The sequence below is a fragment of the Podarcis melisellensis genome (assembly GCF_964234715.1).
Source record: "Podarcis melisellensis genome assembly, chromosome: 4".
NCBI classification, from domain to species: domain Eukaryota; kingdom Metazoa; phylum Chordata; class Lepidosauria; order Squamata; family Lacertidae; genus Podarcis; species Podarcis melisellensis.
Window position 1 is genome coordinate 73,401,846 of NC_138531.1, and position 16,310 is coordinate 73,418,155.

The 16,310-nt window shown below is 40.4% G+C and overlaps 1 protein-coding gene across 4 annotated transcripts in view; it reads right to left on the reverse strand.

Annotated features, from left to right (window-relative positions):
- ZBTB20 (zinc finger and BTB domain containing 20) overlaps positions 1-15,271 on the reverse strand; it is a 463,068-nt gene extending 447,797 nt beyond the window's left edge. For 2 of the 4 annotated variants that reach the window (XM_081908427.1, XM_081908444.1), the window contains exon 1: positions 15,206-15,271. The gene's annotated coding sequence lies outside the window, so the exon portion shown is untranslated. The remainder of the gene's footprint in view (positions 1-15,205) is intronic. The other 2 variants (XM_081908424.1, XM_081908429.1) reach the window with 2 other exon arrangements.
- Positions 15,272-16,310: the final 1,039 nt, after the last annotated feature.

The window sequence follows — 16,310 nt, forward strand, 5'->3', positions numbered from 1 at the left end:
TTATTCTTACTTAGGCAAGGTAATATTCCTAATGAAGTTTTCTTATGAGAGGAACTTGTAGCGTAAGTCCAGGCATTTTGGACTTGCTGCATCTCTCTCCCTTTAAGGCAGTATTCTTGATTCTGAACAATTCACAACATCTGAAAACATTCCTCATGCTTTTGTAGTTTTGAGACGTAAGCCCCTCTTCTCAGAAAAGCTCCTTGAACAATCTTACACAAATATAATCTGCATTTCGTAAGAAAGGTTTGGTATAGACAGAGCAGCCCCATGTTGTGCTCCAATTAAAGAACTGCATTATAGGAAAGCATCACAACTTGTAACTGTCATTAGTCCAGGTGTTCACATATTTCCCCACTTTAACAAGAACTGCCAATACCCAGCAAACCAACAATTGGTTGTGGTAAATGATAGGCATAATGGGTTAGACCCCAAATGTCAACTTCTTCATGCATGTGTGTTACATGTTATCTCCAGAGTGAGAGATCAGTCAAAAGAAAAATTGAAAGAACCTTGAGAACTAATGGATGCTAGAAAGCTAGAGTCTTGATCAGGGGTCAGCAAACTTTTTCAGCAGGGGGCCGGTCCACTGTCCCTCAGATCTTGTGGGGGGGGGGGCGGACTATATTTTTTGGGGAAAAGAACTAATTCCTATGCCCCACAAATTACCCAGACATGCATTTTAAATAAAAGGACACATTCTACACATGTAAAAACACGCTAATTCCCAGACTGTTTGCAGGCCGGATTTAGAAGGCGATTGGGCCGGATCCGGCCTCCGGGCCTTAGTTTGCCTACCCATGGTCTTGATCATGGCTTCCTACATCTGTAGGACTCTCTTACTGATCAATCTATTTTCAAGCTAAATGCTTGAAGAGACCAATATGAGCAAACTGCTGTTCTGCAAAGGAAACATCCATTTCTGTTGCTGACAGCTGTGCTTGTAGGTAACAATTATTCCAATCCTTGAATACACACATTGTTTTAAAGTGAGAAATAATTTTTAACCAAGAAAAGGCTTAGTAAGTGCAAATGTAAGGCAATTTGCTTAATCCGTGCAGCTATATTACTCTTTACTTGCATAGTTATGAACATGACCTATGCAGAGATGCTTGTAAAATATTTTAAAAGGAGGTGTTGGAGCAACTTTTAGGACGGGTCCCTGAAATACAATCCTAGTTCTAATGAAGCAAGTGCCCTTGGATAAACTTGTTTGAGCATCAGTTTCTCGGACTAAAAAAAAAGGAGGCTCAGAAGATTTGGCTAGTAATTTATGTCTGCTTGACTCTTCAAAGAAGAAAAATACAAGCTAGCTGTACTGTTTGGAGACTTACAGCTAGGAATTTCAGGTTGGCCTTAATTTCTATTTGCCTCCCAGAAACAAACACAACATGGTTAAAAATAAAGCAGAGAAATCATTGCACTTTTAAAGGCAGAATGGCATTTGTTTCATCTAACTTTAAAGCTGTTAACAAGGTTATGAAAAAAGTAAGACAGAAGTTTTTTTTATTTTTGTTTTCAAGATCTAAGATAAATGCTTACTTATAAAACAAATAATGTTACATTGGGTGGTATTATAACTTGTCCCATCAGTTTAAGGATTATTGCTAGCGCAATGAGACTCTTCGCCTCCTCTCCCCACATACGCAATGCATCCTTCCCAAATTTGCTTCAAATGGTTAGGGAAACTCCTAGAACAGATTTAGGAAGTGCAGTGGGGCGGGGGGGGGTAATGCTTGGACGGACTCCAACTTAGCACTGTGTTGGAAAAAACACACTGGTTGGTTAATACAGTCAGCATTTGTGTCAATATTTATTTGTACTCCATTCCTGAAACCACAAGCGGTGTGATTAGGGAAAGGGGAAGCTGTGGCCCTCCACATATCGTTGGACTAAGCACAGGCTCCCCATCCCTGATAGATAAAAGCCTCCCCAAAGAATACCATAAAGCGGACATGATTCCTCAAGCAAAGCAGGAAAATTTATGAAAATCCAGGTGTTTTGATCAAAGAATGCTCAGATATACTGCACATCATTAAAGAGAAGCTCATTGAAGGATACCCAGGTTGGCTACCAGTATTCAGTAAAAGCCAGAATACCCTAATTCTCTTTAACTGGGGTGCAGTCTGGAATCACAAAAATAATCTGCTATTATGCAGGCCAGGGAAAGCAATGTCCCTCTGCCTTAGCTGTACTTGACAGAGCTGCCTCTAGGCACTGTACAAGGTCTAACTTGCTGTTCCTAACATAGCTTGCACCTATTTTCTTGCTGTGCACATTTGAGCCAAGCCTGACAACATATGAAGAAATAAAGAAAAAAGTGCAACTCTGAAATTCCTTTAAAATCTATCTGTTGAAACAGAAGATACAGTGGTACCTTGGTTTGGTTTGCATACGTTCTGGATTACAAACGCGTCAAACCCACAAGTGTGTGTCCTGGTTGCCACCTTTTTTTGGATCACAACCCATTTTTTGTTTTTTTGGATTATGAACAAATTTTTTTGAGGCCCCATTAGTGAAAGCATGCCTTGGATTACAACTTGTTTAGGTTTACAAGCGGACCTCCAGAACAGATTATGGTTGTAATAATAATAATAATAATAATAATTTATTATTTATACCCCGTCCATCTGGCTGAGTTTCCCCAGCCACTCTGGGGAAACCAAGGTACCAGTGTACTTAAAACACGCATCCCTATACCCCAGAAAACTTGCATGGAACTTGGGCAGGGTAATGGGGAGGATGCTTTTCCCACAGAATGTCATTCAAGCTTCCTCACTAGGACAAGTGTCAGTCTTGCAATCATACGGATTTAATTATTCTTGGTGCAATGTAACATCCTTTTTAACCCTGTCAATTGCCACTAATTATTTTCTCAAAATCCAAAAACTAACTACCCTCCCTCCCCATATTGTTTCATATGCCCCCTATACTTCTTGAACCATTATGTGTAGGCAATACAAGGGACAGCAATGACTGCGTTTCTAAAATAGGGCTGGTGAAGAAGTGGGATCACTTATTTAAAACTTTTTCTCAAGTGCAGAGAGTGGGTTTGAAAGTAAAATCATCTAAGAGTGGGTTTGAAACAGTCTCCCGAAGCCCTAAACATCACTTCTAGTGACATTAACTTGAGCTACATGTCCCATCGGAGAGTAAGTGTCAGCAAAGTAAATGCATTAGTTAAAGCTTAATAGTAGTTTAGTGTTCAATATCTTGAAATATTAAATATGTTTTTTTCCCAAAGTAAACTGCAATTCAGTTTTAATGAAGACATTAACCTGCTTGATTTGTAAGCTCTTGTGGGAAGCCAGTCTAAAATACTGTCACAAGAGGTGGGCACAAGTCGCAGGAGCTACAAGAAAGAAATCAAACATATTTTAAATGTTTAAAAAGGAGCCAGAAACTGAGTGCCAGCAAGCTCATGGTTTTTTTTATTTATAGTTTGGGTTAATGTGATTTGTGCACTTTGAAGATGATACAGTTAGAGTTAGTTACAGTACAGTTATACCTCCGGTTGCGAACGTGATCCATGCGGGAGGCACGTTTGCAACCCGCAGCCTGAAGTGCCACATCTGCGCACGTGCGCACCACATGATTCGTCGCTTCTGCGCATGATGTTATTTTGCACTTTTGCTCATGCGCAAGCACTGAAACCCGGAAGTAACCCATTCCGGTACTTCCGGGTTCGGCGCGGCCCGCAACCCGAAAACACGCAACCCACAGCAATCGTAACCCAAGGTATGACTGTATATAGTATTTGTTTTTATGGGAGTTTAAAAAATGACAGCAACACCTTGCATATTCACCAATGAGCAGGCAATGGGGGAGGGAGAACCCAATTCAAAAGCGCGTGAAAAACACAAACTATAAAAATAAGTATAAACTAGCATCAGCAGCATCAAGACTCTGAATAGAGTGCTGCAGGAATCACACAACACAAAAAGAATAGGTTTTGATTTAGAAACTTGGTAAAACCTCCTTCCTGTGGAGGTGAGGATGTTCATGACACTGATGGGTTTCAAACACATGGCAAAAACTTGTTTGTGCTTTCAATCTTTCCCAGTTTAATTTGACTCTTCCCCAACCCCTACTTTCCAACCTCTAGTCTTTCTGTGTTTTATACAGATCGTTATGATTTTATTGGTTTTTAATTGTATTCTTTGTGTCTGTGTTTGTGATTCCTACTTATTTGCGTTTATGTGAACTAGTTTGAAGTCACTTGTTTTTTGTTTTCATTTGTTTTGTACAAAAAATGGTATACAAGAACACAAAAATAAATAACTAAACATTTAAAAATATCATTTGCGGCCCATCTAAAATAACACACCTACATTATTGCAGCCAAAACAAAAATAGTCTGCTTCATTTTGAGAAACTAAGCTGATCCTGTTAAGCGTAGATATTGACGTTTAATAGTATTAATAGATAATGATACAATTAGCACCACATAAACTATTGCAAACTATTATGACCTATATGCCTTAGTAAAATCTGTATTTATAGAGTACCCTGGCAACAGACTATTAGTGCTTAAGGAAACACTTGCTCAACCACGATTCTTATTTTAGTGGCCCAATTAAAACCTGATATCTCAACAAGCGATGTGCTTCTAAAGAAAATTTCTCCCCAAACAAACTAGTGTACATGTGCGAGACAGAAGTTTCTCACTTCTGTTGCACTTCCCCCATGTATGATAAGTAGGCCTATTTTTATTATTATTTCTAGTAAGCCCTATTCTGAGGGTCCACACAGATAATGGTTTGCTCTTGCAAGTATAGAGGGAGAAGGGGAAGCAGTTACTTCCTGCTGATTTGGGAGCAACCAAGTAGATGTTTTCTTTGTCTGCCTACCTTGCTTTTCTCACCCAGGGAAGTTGATAATGTAATAGCTATAGAGCTGGTCCATGGCAGGGAGACCAGGATTTAAATTATGACTCTGCCCCAAAACTTAATATGAGAATTTAGACTGAAAGTATGCAAGCTAAAAAAAGCCCTGCTAGTCCAGCATTCTATTTTCCAAAGCGGTCTCTGACAAGTTCAAAAGTAGCTCAGGAGGGCAATAGCTCTCCATTTCTGTTGTTCAGAGACATCTTGATTTCCCCAGGACACCCCAGAATTACAGAAGCCATCCCAGCTTCTGATTCAATCCTGGTATGTCCTGTTTTTCCCCCTCCAGTGCCCCTGCTGCTGAGCTTGGTGTTTGTAGCCAGCGCTTGCGCTTGCAGTAGTGCTGCTGCTCATGAAAGAAACGGGTCTTTTGGCGTCATGCTCTTGCGCGAGTCAAAATTGTACACAGCATGGCTGCACCATAGGGCTGCATAAAGATATTGGTAGTTGTATTTTTTGCCTCTTTCCTACCTCACAGGATTATTGCAATGTTAAAAGAGGGGGAAATCATGCTACGCAAAATTACCAGTGGGCCTAAGAACATCTGACAGAGAGAGAAAAATAATAATTTCCATTTAATTCCATTGAAACAAACTGGCTTGGAATCCCATCTCCCATAAAAGGGACTTATTTTCACATTTCAATTACAATTTCATAAACTGACAGTGAAGTTTTCAGCTTATTATTGGACCCACTGGTTTTTTGTTTCTTTTTTTAAGAAAAGCAAACCAATGTGTGTTCAATGGAATTTAGTCCTTGGTAAATGAATTCAGGATTGCAGCACAAATTTGCTGCAGGCATCAGAAGAACATGCAGTAACAAAACCAAAATTTCCTAATTCCCTAGTCTGTTACATTAAGAACCACAAGGATAAAATACAACACATTAAAATCACAACTTCTCTGTTTCATGCTCTCCAAAAGATTTCCTGTGTGTTAGAAATCTTGGGTTTTTGCACCTACAAATTCAATTATTAGATTTGGGATAATGCTAAAGTCTTCAGTGATGTTCTTTCTGCATTACAAATGGGCTATTAAATCAGTGAAGTGCCAATCAAGTGCTTTTGTGTGCTGAAAAATGGTTTAACAAAAGCGTTTTTGCAGGCCTCTCCTTCTCGCACTATAGTCAGTGTCACCTATATATGATAATTGCAACGTATTTTTTTGTAGCACCATCAGCCTCAAATTGAAAAGAACACGATTCTCACCCCTCCTTTTTTAATAAAAAGTCATAATCATAGCATCCCACATATTTGGGGCTTTATTAAAGTGTCTAAGGACATCTAATATGCCTAAGCAACCCTTTGTATGATTTTTTTTGTTGTAACAAGAGGAGTGAATGTGTTTAATGATCCCAAGAGAGGAATGACACCTTGGAGCTTTAGATTCACTTGCCTGCTGTACAGTTTAACCTAACTATTGTACGTTTTCACATTATTGGCAATAGTCAAACTGACTCCCCATCCCCATTTATAATTCTTCCATGGGTTCCTTCTGTCCCATATTTTGTACTGCATTCTGTTTTCTGATTTTACATGTACAATTTCATTAAGGCATTTCAGAACATGGGCCATGTACTCTTACTCCACTTTCTTGCAATTCTTTTTGTGTGAATTTTTTTGCACACAAATAACCTTGCACATTACTATTGGGTGTGTGTGTTTGCTATCTAATCACCTGCATAAAGCCCTCTCTGGCTTCCTAGAGTTCATCAAGCAGAGTAGATAAAAAAAGAAATCCAGAGCCTATACTATTCTACTTCTTACGGGATTTCTTACCCACTCTTCACCATATGGCCAAAGGTCTGGTTACAACAATTGTAAAATACAATATTATTATCAGCTAAAACAAATTACAAGCGAATAGGGCGGATAGTAGATGAATACTAGCAAGTCGCAACAGCGTCGGAGCAAGCCGATCGGGCGCCTGGGGCAGCGCATGTGCCCTGCACCCAGAGGCGGTGCCAGCTGTCTACATAAGCTTGGAGCATGGTTTAGCCAAATTAAAAACAAATATGTGAACAGAAGAAATGGAAAGTGTTTCAAGAGCAAACAATCCATGCACAATGGATTTTAGTGGTTCTGAAAATCCAATTTACAAGAATGGTAGAGAGCATGTATGTGTGTTGGTGCTAATCCACAAGCAGGAGAAGGTAAATGAGAACTGTTAAATTCAGGACCAACGAGGAATTCAGAAGCATCCCTGCTACTAATAATTACCAGAATCTCAGCTACATGTCAACATCTTTGCCATTATGAAGATTGCAACCTTGGAATTTGAACCACGAAATGGCTGGCCCAAAAGTGTTTAATACATTGCCTGCCCCCACATGGATATGCCATTCATTTTCACATGAAATACCAATACCAATTTGCTTCATTTCCAATGTTCCAATGTAACAATGTTCCAATGTTAATCATTGAATATTGAAACCTTTTTCATTTCCTACAATAAAATTCCAGATGACTTAATTCAATGTGAGTATGAGTCAAGGTGTGCTTTTTAAGTTGCAAGGTATTGTGAGGAGCACACTTAAAAATGCTCAAGGATTTCATATCACCATATCCCATTTAAAGATGCTTGCCGACTTCAGTTGTAGAGTACTATTCATCTGTCAGTAAACTGATGTCATTTCCCCCCTTCGAATCTATCCCTAAATTTCAAAAGGCATTGAAGATCAATAGACAATAATGCCATTAACCTTCTCATGTTTAAGTTTTCTCATCTATTAAGATAGGATATTTTCTACCACAATGAGCTTTTTCACCTTAATTTATTAATGTTTGCAAAGCCAATTCAGACCAAGAGACATAAATCGCTGCTGAAATGCAGAGCCTTATCCTCTTAATTTTAAGATATGATTTGTATATAAAAATACACTTCAGAAATTCAAAGACTATTGAAATGTGAAGATTCTACTGTAAATAATCACATTTCTGAAATAAAAGGTTTTTCCTCTTCCCATAGCTGTTCCTTTGATCTGAAAATTTAGCTTCTGGGGTATCTTTCAGACCTGGTCTATTTTACCAGCTCTCACAATTCCTATTATGCCTAAAAATGCTTACATTACATTGTTTCAAAGTATTACAAAAGAGAATGGCTTAATTTTACAGGATTTGTCTCCACCACAAGCACTTCTGTGTGTTTAGATGAAGTAAACATGAAAGTCAGCACGCTCTGTATTTAAATCACAAATCATTTACAGCACAATCCTATACATGTTTATTCAGATGTAGGTCCTATTGTAGTCAATGGGACTTTGTCCAAGGAAACTTTGGTATAGGATTGCAGACTTAGACTAAGGTTGCAATCTCATATCCAATTTCCTAGGAGTAAATGCCACTGAGCTTTATGGGACTTATTTCTAAATAAACACAGGTATTTCTTTGAAAGTATCAAGTTTTCCTTATGTATAAAATGAAGGATACTTCCAATCTGAAGAAGAGACTGTAACTAACTGCACAATCGAGCACAAGCTTCTCCTTTGCAACCCCAGTGATCTGAATAGGGGTTGTTCCAGGCCAACTGCTACACTTGCATGGTGCCATTCAAATCAAAGAGGATGTCACAGTACAGTTTTCTGATAGATTGTGCCCAAAGTGCGCAGGGTTTAGGCTGCAATCCAAAACACATTTTCCAAGGAGTAAGCCCCACGGAGCTCTATGAGAATTACTTCTGAGTAAATATGTATAAAATTTGTCTGTTGGTTGTTTTTAAATAAGTATCTTTAAATTTTGTAACAGGCATTTAAAATAGGCAGAGACAATTTTTTATTGTTGAGGTGCAAAGTTAAAGCACACAGTTGTCTGCTTTTTTAAGGAATGGTTTTATTCTGCTGAGTCCCCTTCACAAACGCGTCATCTAAAAATGAGGAATAAGCATTTTCTTAAAACAAACATTACATTATATGTTATCAAAAAGGCATTTATGTTCATTGTTTCATGAAATGCCAATTTATTTAAATATAATGGATTAATTGATTGAAGAGTATATGATTAACAAACTACAAAATATTTAAACAATCCACAATATCACTTAATCCACTATCATTTAGAACATTATGAGATCTCCAGAATGATAGTACTAGCACACTCTCTAATACCGCATTTTTCGCTCTATAAGACACACTTTTTCCCTCCTAAAAAGTAAGGGGGAATGTGTGTGCGTTTTATGGAGCGAATGCAGGCTGTGCAGCTATCGCTGAGGCCTAAACAGCAAGAGAGATTACTGCGCAGCAATCCCTCTTGCTGTTCTGGCTTCAGCGATAGCTGCGCAAAGCCTCTTCAACAACATTTGATTCAGAATATTTTTTTTCTTGTTTTCCTCCTCTAAAAACTAGGTGTGCCTTATGGTCGGGAGCATCTTATAGAGCGAAAAATACGGTAAGTATCTTGTGTGTTTAGCCGTTGAACCCAGTGTTGCACAAGCAGCAGGTCTTCCCCTTCCTCTTTCTCTATGCCCCCAAAATCTACTCTGGTGCTATTTTATATTCGTAGCCGCTCTGGGGCTCCTTTTTTGGAAGGAAGGGTGGCATATAAGAATCACAAACAATTTAACACATTTTAATACGACTTATGTAAGTCTATTAATGAAATTCATGCTAAAGGGCAGTTGAGCCATGGGATCTTTGTCAGCTGAGAGAAAGAGAATAAATTGGCCTGCTTAAGAGCTTAACAGGTGAGAGTATCCTGAAGGCAATTATTAGGGTTAGGGGATGCACACTACAAGATTAAAAAACTCTTAACTTTGCCCCAGCCTTGCTTTCCCCACCAAGTTGTATAGCAAGAAAAGTTTAGGTTTGGACTAGCAGCCAGCTCCTATCCTGAGCCTGTTGGCAGATGGCCTGAACAGGTGCGCTTCTGTTAGGGGGTTGAGGACACACTGCAACAATCTGTTGCGTCACTCCCAAGTTGTACATTCTGAATGATGGAACTACTTTCAAGAAAGGGAGAAATATACATATGTGTGCTAAGAATGAGGTACAAAGGAAGATGTTCTGCATGAAGGCATAACAAACTAGTTTCTCACACTATTCTTTATGTTGATGGGAAACTGCAGGAAGACATATCTTATATCTGTTTCTGTCAATATGTGCTCTTTTTGTAGCTATAGACATAAGCAATTTATGTCTCATTCTTGGTTTTTCACTATGTGTGAAATGGATACATTTTTACTGAATATAAAGGACGAAGGCCTAGCTTGATCCTTGAGGTATTGTTTCTGTCTGTAGTACAGCATGAATACTTGCAAGGTGATGGTTTTGTGTGCTTTGGGTCTCTCATGCCTAGATGCAGAATCATTGTATCAGCACCTTAAATTAGGGCGCAGCTAACAGATGTCGTTAGGGATGCGGGTGGCGCTGTGGGTAAAACCTCAGCGCCTAGGACTTGCAGATCGCATGGTCAGTGGTTCGAATCCCCGCGGCAGGGTGCGCTCCCGTCGTCCGGTCCCAGCGCCTGCCAACCTAGCAGTTCGAAAGCACCCCCTGGTGCAAGTAGATAAATAGGGACCGCTTACCAGCGGGAAGGTAAACGGCGTTCCGTTTGCTGCGCTGGCTCGCCAGATGCAGCTTGTCACGTTGGCCACATGACCTGGAAGTGTCTGCGGACAGCGCTGGCTCCTGGCCTATAGAGTGAGATGAGCGCACAACCCTAGAGTCTGGTACGGGCAGGGGTACCTTTACCTTTACCTAACAGATGTCGTTGGACTCTAACTCCCATCAGCCCCAGCCAGCATGGCCAGTGGTGAGAGCTGTAGTTCAGCAGCATCAGGAGGATGTAAAGTATTGTAACCATTAGTATATATTGGGGGGGGGGGAACAAACAAACTGCAATCCCTGCAAGTACCTTTTGCAAAGTCACAGGAATGGAAATGGCTATGAGACAACAAACAATTTCCGCAGCTATTTGTTTACTTCTGAAAGACTGCCTGCTTTCTTTTTGTTGAACAACTGAACACTTAGAATGCAAAAGAAGAAAATATTTCTGGGCAGAGGTTAAAGTTTTAAGAAGAACAGTGAATATGCTAGTGCACCACATGAATAGTTCTTATACATATGTGTGTGTGTGTGTGTATTTGTGTGTGTGTGTGTGTATATATATATATATATATATATATATGCATGTGAGGCAAGCATTTGTGATTTAAGAAGTGCATTTCTACAAAGTATATATAAGTACATTTATACTGTTTTCCCACAAAGCTATCTAAACATTCATGGTGAAGTTGTGTTTAAGAACAGTCAATTTGTTTTTCCAAACAAACCAGTAAAATATTGTATACACATACAACTGTTTAGGCCAAGGGCAACACTCACTTGGTTAGTCAGGCTCTGGTTGTTCATTTCCTACCTCCAAAGATTGCAAGGGCTGGGTGGGGGCTGGGGAGGCAACCTCTGACTAAAGGGAAAGACTATAGAATCTTCATAGGGATACTGTATTTAGATACTATTTGTAAGGGGAAACTTTACTATTTTTAGTGTTTCGTGCTTCTTGTAGTATTGTACGAGCATAATATCACTTCATAATTCTCAGTCTTCTCAGAGAATATAATTAGCTATCAGTCATTACTTGTATATTATACTAAAGTTTGCATTCTGCAGCACAGATTATTGTTCATGGCTCCTAGTAGAGGTGCCATCTCTACAAAGGCTGATTCAAGTATGAAAAAAATGCAGTAGAACTCCCACACCCAATTTTCCATATCATTTGTGGTTTGGCTTGCTTTGTGCTGGAATGTCAACTTCTCTTAAGAGGCACTCCTTGCTCCATCTTTAAAATATGGCCCATTTTCAGACATATCTTAGGTCACTGGACCAGATTTCAGATCTAATACGGGTGGCCTTGAAACACATTAACCATTTGGGGATATACCCAATGCATTCACTTGGACAAGGAGACTTCCAATGGGAATTAAATAAAGATGTTTCATGAAGGGAATATTGATGTCTGTTTATATAGAATTTAAACTTCATAGCTGGCAAAGGAGAAAATAATTATAGGAATAGAAATATGTGTGTATATAGTGAAGTTTTACACTGTGATATTTAAAGTGCAAATGCCCATTGAGATAAATTGGGACTGTCCTTTCTGTGGCCATGAAGGAAGATTCTAGGGTGTCCTTAAAGCAATTGTACAGGTCACTAACATGGATTTCTTTCACCATTTGGGCAGGTCACAATTACCAAGAATTTACAAATGTCGGAATAGGCAGGTGTATATTTATGATACCACTATTGACATTCAAGGGACTCATTACAAGATCTAGTAATTACTGTTTTATAACTGTTTTATAACAGATACAAAATGTATTTCTTTAGCCTTTGAGATGGGTCAGCACATTCCCAAGGCCAGCTCGAGGTGTGCTTTTTTGTGCTTCTTTTGTAATTTAATTAATAGGATCGCCATCTCCCACTTTCTGATAGCAAAGGTAAATGAATTGTATGTGTAGGCAGCTTCAGACTAAATAAACAAGCCAAACCACAAATTATAGGGCAACTAAGTCTTCCTTAAAGGCTCCAATGGATTTACCTATCAGACTTCCTAAATTCTGCTGTTTCACACATCCACATTTTTTAGAATGCAATATATAACAAAGTCAAAAGTTCCAATTCTTAAAAAAAGATGCGTTTTGTGCCAGAAAAAGATTTACTTCTGAAAGGTAAGCTCCGGTATTAATTACAAATTAATGACACAGTAGCAATCACAGTCATGGGGCGAAAGATGGAGTGGTACAAAAGAGGGACTTGTTTTACCTTTCTAAAGATCATTTACTGAAGTCATGAATCCAAATCAGTTATCACAAAATAATTCAAAATGAATTAATCCAGAAAGAATGACACATTAGAAATAAAATGGGAAAATAATCTCATAAGCTTTCTTAGAAAAAAGAGGAGACACCCAACATGTTTCACTCTTTATGAAAAAAAGTTGATGATAGCTGCAATCTTAGCCCCACTTGCTAGCAGTAAGACCTATTGGATTAAACATTAAATAGACTTTATTTCTGAGTAGACATGGCTAGGACTGGGCTGCAATATGCATTAAGCACCTATCTGTTTATAAAGCAGAGTTAAATAAAATGCTTCAAATTCTTCTCCAGCAGAATATTAAATTTCTAAGCACCTAGGATTTTTCCTGTTGGCAAATCATTTGAAATTTGTATTTGTGATCTTGATAACAGTGGATAACTTTCCAACTTAATTATTGTCCTGAAAATATGTTTCCTTGCTGTTTCCAAATTTAGCTTAAGGTGTCTTAAATTTCCAAATTTAGCTTAAGGGACGGCAGTTCGCACAGCAAGGCCATTTATAGCCCAATCCTATACATGTTTGCTCAGAAGCAAGTCTCACTGACTTCAATGGAATTTACTTTCAACTAAAACAGTCAAGAGAGTCTTGTGGCACTCCCCCCCCCCCAAGAGCCTAGCAGCAGCCTCTCAGAAATTTCCAATCAAGCGTGCATAGAACCACAGGTTGAATCCCTTTCTCAAGAATTATGTTCAGATTGCTGCTCATTCAGGGCTCAACATGGAAAATATTGGTCCTTTTCTTTCTTTCTTTCAGTAAGCACCCATAGACAATGTGAAGTTTCCCGGCTTTGACCCCTGCTTTCAAGTTCTGCAACACTACCGCCCATGTGGCTCGGTTCAGCTTTTTCCCTTCCCCTGTAACTCCTCACTCTCTTTACTCTTCTTGCATTCTTACATTCCTTTCTCACTCAAATTCAGCACTGAATTGAAGTTTTTTGACTTTGGGAAAATAGAGTTATTTTTCTCATTCTGTAAACACGGGTGGGTAGAAACGAGAGAAAGAGCAGGACTTGGTTTAGGGGACTAGAAAGAAGGGTTGAGCCTAGACTGTCAAAACCAAGGAGAGAGGAAAAGGGCCACAGCAGGCATTGCCTACTCTATAGCCTCCTACCCAGCCCTTCAAATACAAGCAGATTTCCAGCTCCTGGGTAGTCTCCAGAGCTAAATCGACAGCTCAGGTGACCAATGGGAGATTAGCAGAAAGGGGTACTCAACCTAGAATGGCTAAATAGGTGGCAGAAGGTGGACTTACCACAATCTAGCCTTAACTCTTCCCACTTCCCAGGTGCCACTAACTCCTAGGGACTCCTGCCTTTTTACCCCATCTTCCCCTACCCCCAAGCACCAGCTACGTGCCTTCAGTTGAAAATTTGGTATCATTTAGAATATAAAAAAATCCAGATTCAAATGGAAACGAGAGCCCTTTCCGCATTTTCAACTTTAATTAAATCCCTCCTATTATTATACTGTTGTTGTTGTTGTTGTTGTTGTGAGGAATTAGGAAATCAATTTAGCAGTTCTTTTTGTGTGTGTGTTTTTGTTAACCTCCTAACCAGACCATATGCTTAGAGGAGAAGAATCTTAAGCACTTCGCTCTGAAAAGATTTGAGCGTCCTAAAATCACGCCTCAGAAACACCAGGGAGATTTGCAGAAAGAAAAAGCTTAGAAGTCCTCGGGCATCTGCTTCAATACAAACGCGGCAGCAGTAACTGCTGGATCGGAGGAAACTGAGTAACAGTAACACACTAATAATAATAATAATAATAATAATAATAATAATAATAATAATAATGGAATTCTGGCAAAAGTTCGCTGGGGTCTGAGCTCGCTTTTATCCCCGCATTTCACAATTTAATTTTCTCCGTACCCGCGCATGTGTCTTTCAGCGCGACTTATTATTTATGTCAAATGAAAATAATACTTCGCGCCTCAGAAAGAAAGCTTACGCCACAGTAAAATCTCAGTGGAGGGAGGTTATTTTTTGTGTGTGTGCGGGTTTACTCGGAAGTAAGTCGCCCTGAGAGCTTTACTCCGAGGAGCGGGAAGAAAGTGCGCACCGGGTTGCAGCCTTCATTCAAGGCGTAATCCTAGGAGAGACGTCTCCTCAGTTTCGCCGGCCTTGCTTCCCACCTAAGTGCGGCTTCTCGCAGGCACTTTTGAGAGTTTACAAGCCCCGGGCTCAACTCCCTTCCGAATGGAGACACTCGGAGGGACGGCAGGCACTCTTACCCGCGAGTAAGCCCATTGAGCACAGTGGGGCTTACTTCCGAGTAGACCGTCAAAGGGCTGCGCCGTCCCTCGGGCGCCGCCAAACTTTTATTTTTTTATATATTTTTTTGCGCGCGCCCTATTTTTTTCTCCTCAGAGAACTTTTGCCTCCCTTTCCTCCCCCCCCCACTTCAACTCCCCCCTCCCGCCAACAGCATCTCCCCTCTCGCAACCCCTCGAGAGGGCGGAGCCGCATCTAGCCACACCTCCTCACCCCCCACTGACCCCGGAAGCGCGGGTACCTCTCTCATCTTCTGTCAGCCTCCCACGCCAATTCAACACTTTAATGTAGGGACGGCCACCACCCTCCCCTCAGGCGAGTCTCTCATTGGCTCTTAGTCCCGCCCCGCCATCCCCGCTCATATCCCCCATTAGTTGACAGCCGTGCCACTCCCAGAGGAGCCTCGCGTCTACAAACAGCCGTGCAGTCCGCCTCTTTCCATCCGCCTTTAATTTGCTGCCCTCCCCATTGGAGGAGCTCCGGCCCTGAGGAAAAACAAATCCGCTTTGTCCCCGGTGTATTGGTCTTGACGCCTGTCGATCAAGCGCCACCGATGCTTATCATTGGAGAATATACGTATGGTTAAGGCTGACCTGCTTAATAACTTGTGTTTTATTTGTCCGGGCTGACTGCCAGGGTGACCAATGATTGGCTGAAAATGCGTCTCTTCACGCCGCCTAGCAGGTTAGGTTGCGAGGCCTCCACACACACCCCTCCTCTTTTCTACGCATTTCTATTTCTCCCTTTATTTATTTATTTCTTTCATAAACTTAAATGACCTCGGAGGGGTGGGAGAAGGGAAAGCGCTTGCTGAGGTCCGATGACCAATAGCAGATCGACCAGGGGAGGAGTCGAGAGAGGCCTAGACCAATGGCACTGGAGTACAGTTAGCAATCTGCCAGCCAATCAAGTTTCGTAACTCCAGGCACCAGCGGGTGGCGGCGACGGGCGTTAATCACTGTCTGGATTTGGCAAGGAACTGGATTGTACCATTCACAGATAAAGAAGGGGGTTCTAGGGAGCGGGAGGAGTGGACTGTTCCATTCTCAAATTATGGGGAAGGCATTTACGCACGAGCGAGAAAAAGGAGATCCCGCAGAAGCGAATGAAGGATGGGAAAACAGTTTATCTGAGTTGGTTTTCCTTCTTGTCTGGGTTTCTGGTACCTCAAAGGCTGTCACACTTTCCAAAGGAGGCAGCTTTTCTGTCTTGCTGAGTTAAGACGATAAACCTATATAAACCATTCTCATATCATCATCATCATTACTGTTAATAATGAATTGTTAGTCGCTGACTGCAAACAGGTCTCTCAAGTAAAAAGAGATGATAAAACACAAGCCATAGCA